Source organism: Sceloporus undulatus, chromosome 5 (assembly GCF_019175285.1).
Source record: "Sceloporus undulatus isolate JIND9_A2432 ecotype Alabama chromosome 5, SceUnd_v1.1, whole genome shotgun sequence".
NCBI classification, from domain to species: Eukaryota; Metazoa; Chordata; class Lepidosauria; order Squamata; family Phrynosomatidae; genus Sceloporus; species Sceloporus undulatus.
In genome coordinates, this window is record NC_056526.1 from 127,058,303 (window position 1) to 127,067,422 (window position 9,120).

At 39.2% G+C, this 9,120-nt stretch overlaps 1 pseudogene; it reads left to right on the forward strand.

Annotated features, from left to right (window-relative positions):
- The first annotated feature begins 7,655 nt into the window (after window positions 1-7,655).
- LOC121931690 lies at window positions 7,656-8,588 on the forward strand (annotated as a pseudogene).
- The last annotated feature ends 532 nt before the right edge of the window (window positions 8,589-9,120 follow it).

A 9,120-nucleotide genomic window follows, 5' to 3' on the forward strand; every position in this document is an offset into this window, starting at 1 on the left:
CCTAGAAAGGGGTATCCTTGGGGCTTCAAGCCCCAAGGACACCTCAACAGCAGCGGGGAAAAGGAGAATGGGGCCCCTTGGCCCCTTTCTCTTTGTATTGCTGGTGTGGCCATTTAAAAGCCGCACCAGCGATACCTGCAGCCAAAGGAGCTCCGAAACGGAGCTCCTTCTGGTGCCACTGAAAGGGTGCCACAAACGCCCTTCAGTGGCGCCAAGATGTCATGTCTGCACCGCCCCATTTGGAGATGGCACGGCCGTGACATCGTAATGGCGGTGCCAATGTATAAAGGTCGCCGCCATTACAACGCCACAGCAACGTACTAGGGTTGTGGGGCGTCTGGAAAGGACGCCCCAAGGCAACCCTAGTACATGTGCAGGCTGGTGCTTTGCGCTGTTCTGTACAGCATCTTTTTTCCCAGGGATAACTCAATGATACCAACAATGTTAGTAGGATAGTATTATTTTTATTGAGTGCGTTAATTTATATATTGCCTTCCTCCTAATGTCAGATTAGAAGCCACTCACAACTAAATTAAAACCAACACAGCTAAAAAAACAATCATAATAGTATCCCCCCACAGAATTAAATCAACTCTCCTATTTAAAATAGCTCTAATCTAACACAATTTAAAAGTATTTAAAATATAACAATGAGAATAAAAGTAGAGCATTCACAGTCAAATCCCCTGGTGTTTTGATTGACCCAATTTAGATTTTTCTAAACATCTAGACATCTACAATGGAAAGTGATTATAAATTCACATCGAAAGTCAAAATACAACAATTATTTTTTCATGCTAATACGTAAATGTACACACTCAGGTATGAACATTAATAAGGTTAACATTTTAATCAGCTTTATAAGATGCAAACATCTATAATGGTTGGGCTGTGAACAGAATCCTAAGGTGGGTTAGGAACCAGGAGTCAGGACTAAAATGTAACTCAGGAGGCAGGCCAGTAGGCAAAACTGTTATGCAAGTAGAGCACTAAGGAGAGAAAAAGCTGATTGCATTTCTACCTGACAAAAAGAAGGCAATGACTGGCCTAAATGAGTGGAGTCAATCCAGAGCCAGAAGTAGATATGGGACAATAACTAGATGTTGGTGACAACATCTAAAATTATCCTTATCCAGTCTAAGTTTAGATGAGATAAGAGTGTGAAAAAGTATCTTGTGTAATTTGCCTATATTTTTACTTTTGCTACACAACTCTGAAATCTAGGCAAATCTCTCCCATTTGCTTTTAAACATACTTTTAGTATAAAAAGGCAACACCAAGTCAACCACACAAGGACCGTGAAAATAGAGGCAAACTGAATGTGCATGTAACTAAATGCTTTGTCTCTGCAAAGCTTCTATCGATGGTAAATTTTAAGCAGAAAGCCACTTGGCTGCATTTATTTATTTATTTAGTATCACCAATAACCTACACAACTATGAATGCATAGCTACTTCTTGTCTCCTGACCTGATTCCCCAAACCTATTTGAACAGCCCACAGCCTTTTCTGGAGATGGATGGCTGTCAATTGAGTATACCAAGATGATGATTTCAAAACCGATCCATCTGTGATATCTGTTTTGACATTCAGAAGCAGGATGCCTGTCAGATCTCCTCAATGAACCACTCATGGGAGGGAGCTGGAATCATCATCTTGCTGTTTCAAGATCACCAACAAAACAAACCTCTGCCACTCAATGTGGCTGCTGGCTATTAAGGTCAGTTTGGACAATCATTTGCAATCAAGACAATACTGCCATAATTATGCATACAAAGCATGGCTGAATATGAAGCAGTTACTGATTCATGACTCTAGGTTACAAATCTGGAACTGGAACCAATATTTTTATCCTGTTTTTGTTCCATGGCTAGGATTCAGTGCCTGAATAGAGATATCTTTTTAAAGCATCACATGCTAAGTAAACTCGCTATGAAGGAAAGCTGATTGAAATAAGAATACTTGAATAATTATATGGGGAAAATCCAGCATGAATGGATTTGATCTGCACCTCTCAGACTTATATTTGGATGTAATCATTGGATTTTACACTTCCTCAATGTTCCAGTATAACTCTGGGCTCTACAAATATATTAAATACATAAAATGCTCAAAAATATTTTGAAATGAGGATTTTGATGAAACACTTTTTCAGAGATGTATATTTTGTCAAGGCTACATATCTAGGTGGTTTTTTTTTATTAATTTAGAATCAGAGATTACTAGAGAAACAGTAGACAGTTGACTTATTGGTAAATGTGTGAAAAAGTAACAGATTGGGAAAAGTATGAATTTCATCAACTTTTCATTAGTGAGATATATTTCTAAAGATGTAAAAATCTATCTGTTTCATTTGTATTTTATTTTTTACATTTTGCAAACTTCCAGTAACATTTTGACCCCTTGCAGCAGATGGCAATTTTTGATGGAACATCTGGACAGTTCAAGATGCGTTTTCTTGTCAAAGTTGAGAAAAAGTCAGAATATTTTTACATTCTTGCTATAAAGTAACAACCACAACTTTTCATGTAGCAATGGGTCTTTATTTACCAATGAATATATAATTAATAATTACATTTCACTTAAGGAAATTTAACTCTTTTTTTCAGTTTTAGCACTCCTGAAGTTTCCATGTAATGTGACAAAATAAGAATTCTTGCTCCAAATAAAATAACATTTTTCTGACATAACTAATGTGCAGGGTAGAAGCCAAGTAAAATTTTAGAGCTGAGAAAACAGTAACAGAAAGACTGTATCCTGCACATTCTAAACATACTGCATTACAAACCAAACTTGAAACTCTTCCTAAAACAGCAAATGTGAATTTCTGAACAAGTAAAACACCTGAATATTAAATCCCAGTAAATATTATGTCGAATTCCTTACTTCAGATTTTTCCTTTGCTAGGTCTCCCATTTATTTTCTTCACTGCCAGTCTAGATTGAGGTTTTCACGTTTCTGTGTGACTTTTAGTTTTTCTTCTCCTTGGGAATGCTGGTGTGACATATTACTTGGGACTCCCATTTGAATGACTTACAATTTTTTTTAATGCCATAACTTTGTCTGTCTAAATGCTTTAAAGGCTTGCTTTGCTTTGAAGACTCTATTCACTGATGTTTTACAAATGCAGATTGTAATTCATAGGAAAGAAAAACAGCTATCATGTAACAGACTACAGATCCACTTTCTGGTAAAAGCTGGAGAAATTTGAAATGTACTAAATCAGACTTTCATTTGAGAAGTTCAGTTTGGACACATCTGGGTGGTAATCTCTCCCTTTCACCTCGCACCAAAGAAATATAGTGTTCCCTATCCATACACACAATGGCTGAATGCTCATGATCTTCCCCCTTTTAAAAAGTGTCATTACATAGCCAGATCTCAATAGAAAGTACTCCATTCCTATCTTACTTTAGATACCCAGTGAAGTGAAGGAGCAACCAGGATCTATAATGTTATCTGTCTTCAGAGAGGATCTGCTCAAACGATACAGCCAAGAAATTGTTTTATTAAGGAACTATGCTTTCTTTGAGCTAATTTCACTATCTGGAAACTTCAATCCCACTAGCACCCTGACCACTCTGTTTTGCTGCTTCCATCCTCATGTTGGAAGGGGAGCAGTGTTGTCTGTGCATAGGTGTTTGGCCTGTTCTGGGAATGGATTGTGTGGACAGTCGGTCGTGCATGTGAATTGGGAAATTCTGGAAGTGACCCAGATTTTCCCCTCCATGCCTAGGAAAAGTTCAGCACCTAGGGAAAACATCCTAAACAAGCTATGAGAGGTACCCTTAGAGCATGGATTTTAGACACATTCCCATCTTATTTGACCATGCTGGTTGGGCTTTCTTGGAACAGAAGTCCATTACATGTGAACATCAAAGGTTGCTAACTCCCACCTTAAAACTATCATCACATTTATCCTTACAGGTGCTAATCCATCACACAAAAAGTGAAACCCATGTCAATTCTCTAAATTGACCCTATGTCTGTTTCACATGAAACAGCTACTGTGTGGAAATGACTTTACATCACAGCCACATGAATCATGACTGATTCTGATAAAGGACATGGCACTCATTGGCAGATGTCACCATGTTTTCTTCATTTCAGTGCCTAGCACAGAAAGAAGCAGGAAGACATTCTTCCCATTGCTTTCTGATATAATGTGGCGGGCAATGGGAGACCTTGGAGAGTCAACTCCCCAAAATGAAGTTTGCCACTAAATTCCCACTTAGTGCCAATTCTACCATGTTTTCGGCCTCTTCTGAGCCATTTAAGCCTAGGAGATATCTTTTTCAAACAAGTCAATATTGGTATCACTTTCTGTTAAATAAATGCTTCTCCTGTGTTTAACAAAGCTGAAGGGAACAGGAAATTTGACCAAAAAATCTCATAGGTATTGTTTGGGAACCCCATAAACAGATCCAGGGGCCCTGCATTTGGCACAGCATTCATACTTTTGTGCTCTGACATAATGACCTTGTTGAGCAAAAAGGCTTTTAAATATATTTTTCTTGTACCTCCATTGTGCACTGCAACTGAAAGGTGTATAATTTTTGAGACCAGGTGGATAAGGCTGTTTTTGCTTCATATCAAAATTGTACATCTATTCATGCAAAAGACATATATGTGGTATTCCAGCATCAATCTACAATTAAGAAACACACGCACACACACACATACACAATTTAAAATACATTTTCGCAAGACACGTTTGTATGCATTTACCTGAAAATTAGTTTTGTCTGCATTCTTACCTAAACAGGAATTCTCTATGATTTTTTAAAATAGTTGCAAGACATATCTAGCAAAATTCAAAGAAATGGAAAAGCCAAAGATTAATTAAGTTTCCAGGTGCATATTAGTCCAGGAATTACAAATCAGATTTGTATTCATAGAAATATGAACATTCCGACTTAACAAAGATATTATTGTGAGCCTATGTTCATCCAGTCCTAAAACCCATTACATACAGACACTTCCTTTCAAAGATCTAATATGCTGATTTATAATGGTGCTGATTTATGATGGTGACTTAGGCCATGTCAACTTGAAAGTTTTTCAGAAACTTGATGGTGATATGATACAGTCATCATTCAAATAATGATAGCCTTACATCCCTCTTCCTCCCCCCCTCACTTTTTGGTAGTTTACATATTCAGTTCCTTTTTTTCTTCAGTGGCTTCATTTCTGGGAGCACTAATAAAAATCTATTAAAGTGTCTGCAAGTGACAGCTTTTTTATTTTTTATTTTTAAAAGGAAACCAGCTACACTCTAGAAATAATGCAGTTGGACACCACTTTAACTGCTCTAACTGCTAACTGTGTCCATCCCACAGAATCCTGGGATTTGTAGTTTTGTGAGTCACCAGCACTCTTTGACAGAGAAGGCTGTATGCCATGTGTTCCCAGACTTATAGAGTTTGTTATTGCCATTCTCTGTGACTGAGAGAGTGTCACTTGCCCAAGGTCACCTAGAGGGTCTACATGGCCAAACCAGCATTTGTACGCTCATCTCCAGAGTCATAGTCCAATTCTCAAACCACTACACCACAGTGGCTTTCACCAGAGAAGGCTAAAGATCTTGTAAAACTATAAATCCCAGGATTATATAAGGTAGAGCTACAACACTTAAAGTGATGTCAAATTGCATTATTTCTACAGTGCAGATGTACCCCAAATCTCAGTGGTTCGTTATACCATTTGCATGGCATAAAGTGACTATAGTTGGCACTTCATATCCACAGATTTTTTAAACCCATGGATTCCATCATGCATGGCTTGAAACTATTAAAAAATAATTTAAATTACAAAAGCCAAACCTTGATTTTTACCATTTTTATAATGGACATCATTTTACAATGCCATTGTATTTCATGGGACTTGAACATCCACAGAGTTTAGTATGCATGGGGAGTCCTGAACCAAACCCCAGCAGATACTAAGGGCTCACTGTACATCCAAAATATATACGGTTATGGGCATTGCATCTGAAAAGAGATTCAATGCCCATAACTGTATAATATATAGAGCTAGAGAAGATGCAGAATAAGAATAAAGATAAATAAATAAATAAATAAATAAATAAAATTTGAGGTTTGGAGCAAATCATATTATGAGGAAGGTGACAACATTTGAAGTTCTTTAGTTAAGAAAAAGGGCAAATAACACAAAACATGATCCAAGTATATACATTCATACATTGTGTGGTGAATATAGGTAGGCTTCCTCTCTCATACTGCTTCCACTGACAGAGCAATTAAATGGAATCACTTCTTCATATGGTATTTGTGAAAGATGCCATGCCAGGTGCCAACTTGGAGAGAAAACTATGCAAATTCTGAACAAAAGATTAGCGGCCTACATTTAACTGTTGGTCTCAAAAAGAATGGATGCAATGATGAGTCAATGTTTCTGTAAATTCCATTGAGTCAGTACATCTATTATTGTTGTGGTGAGCCTTCTGACTTATGGTAACCCTAATGTGAACCTCTTACAGGATTTTCTTGGCAAAACTGGTTCAGAGGGAGTTTGCCCTTGCCTTCCTCTGAAGCTGAGAGAGTATAACTTGCCCAAAGTCACTCAGTGGTTTTCCATGGCTGAGTGGGTGTTCAAACCCTGGTCTCCCAGTGTCCTAGTCCAATACAGTACTCAAATTCCTACACTACACTGTGTCTCTCATCGACTCTAGCTGGCACTAATAACTGGTTTAGGCATGTGAAACAGAGAATGCAGTTGCAGTTGACTCTTCCTTGTGAACTTTCCATAGATAACTTATTGGCCAATATTTTGACAGATTACTGGACTAGATAGGCCTCTTCTCATCCACCCCAACTCTTCTTATGTTTTTAATTGAAGTCATCTGGTGGGCAAAATGTTCGTTAGCCGTGATAAAAATCAAATAAATTAGACTGAGAGGAGAATTCATTACAGATGAGTGGGATTCAGAAATATTAGAACACAAAATTGACTAGGAGAAGATGTCGCTGATCTTGACACTGCTATCCATTGCACTGATACTCTTAAAAAATAGTATGTGTCCAGGTTCTCAAATGGCAGGGTTTCTATCGCCTCATAACCGGCTTTACAGCCACTATATTCCCTCATTTATTGTCAATCACATAGAATTAGGATAGCAATTTTTCAAGGAGTTTTTCACATAACATGCACCAATTTAACCATCTGTCAGTGTTACTGAAAGAAAGCATCTGCCTAACTGAATTCTGACACATGAAATGCAGCGGAAGTAATTCTAACTTTACTTTTCCCCACTTTTACTTTTCACAGGTCATAGCCACCTTTACTCTTATAATAATAGCTGGTTTTCTGACCCATGAACATTTTCAACTTGGCATTTTGGTCTCTTTATGGTAGTTTTTCAAACCTTCTCTTCTGTAGCTATTTCTGCTCCAGATTGTGACATTTTGAATAACTATGTGGTTGTTCTGTTTTTATGGGTCAGTCATAATTTCCCTGGATTTTATATTCTACACTGGTAAAGTACAACTCCTTCTACACTCAGATGGGGATGATTCATAAAGCTCTAACAAGGTTTTATCTACATTGTGATTGTAACCCACTTTCCAACCTCTTTTACTGTTCTAGCTCCCATTGAAGCTGAGACTGTGTTTTATGCAGAGTCTAGGATCACCAACAATGGACTGTAAATACCATTCCAGAATGATAGCTCTGAGACTTCTTCCAGATGTGCAAGATGGCATCACCAACTTCTTCCACCTAAGCACAAAAGGGCCAACAGTAGGTACGCCTTGCTTTCACGTAGCATCAAACTTCCAGTCTAGAATGGAAGTGGACTTTCCAATGGTCATTGTGCTTGGGCAGGAGGTGAGTGCTGGGTCCAAGATGGTAGTGGAACCCATCTCAGGAGGAACCAAGATGCCATCATGTATAATGGCAGCCTAGATGAAAAAGTCAGCAAACCTCTCCCATTGGAGCTCTTCCTCCAAGCAGGGTCAGTGGTTAACATTCATATGCAGACGGACAGAGTCATGAGCCAGCATCAAGGCAGTAATTCCTCAGAGGAGTTCCTTGTGATATTCCTCAGTGAGGAAGATGAAGACTATGCCATCAAGATCTTGAACATGATCAAGCTCTATGGGAAACTGATCTGAGTCAATAAAGCTTCAACTCACAACATGAACCTAGACATGGGGTCCCACATTTTCATTGGCAACCTGGACCCAGAGATCAACAAGAAGCTTCTTCAAAATACCTTCAGCACTTTTGGGGTCATCCCAAAAGATCATGTGGGACCTCAATGTGAGCAACCACTTTGATGCCTCAGATGCCACCAACAGGGCCATAAAAGGGCATCTACCCCACGACCATCTCCTAAGCTTTCAAGATGGACTCCAAGGGCAAGAGACATGTCTCAGCTGCCAAGTGCCACCTGGTCACCCAGAATCCTCTCTCCCAGGCCAACTGGTCCCACTTATTCTTTGTCCTTCCCCTCCATCTGTGCCAACCATGGGCATTACAACCTTGGGGCCTGGAGTCACCACACCAGGGGTCCCACTGCCTAGTTCATTCCCTCCACTGGTTCCCTCACCAGGAAACATACCCCAGTGATGCTTCTGGCCATGCCGCCCCACCCATGCCACCTGGTGCCAGAGTACTAACTTGTTAATGTATAGAGTGTATGAAAATGTTCAGATGTAACATTTTGGAAATGGTTATTCACTTTGCAGAAGCCTGGAATTGGCTGCAGCTGGGACTCAAACCAGAAGGTGATGTCCAAGGTCACAGTGTGTGCCAGAGAGCATGTAGCAAGATGTAAATATACTGTGTCATCTTTGCAAGGGGGAAGATATTCCAAGATGCACAGGAAATTGTACAGGAAGGGGTTGAGCTAGATTGCCACATGGCAAATGTGTATATAAGCTCAGATGTCCATTTGTACAGTTTGTTGGGGTTTGTAGCCAGTGGATGGTGTTGGTAATAGTTCTCGCGTGTGTCTTTGGCAACAAATAAATAAAGTGCCTCTACGAAGATAAGCCAGGCGTTGGTTTGCCTTTCTTCTAGCAGCTGTTTTCCTGGCATGCTCTGGCAGCTAATGGTTGTTTATCTTCAACACAAGGCTTCCAAGTTTTCTGTGCGCACT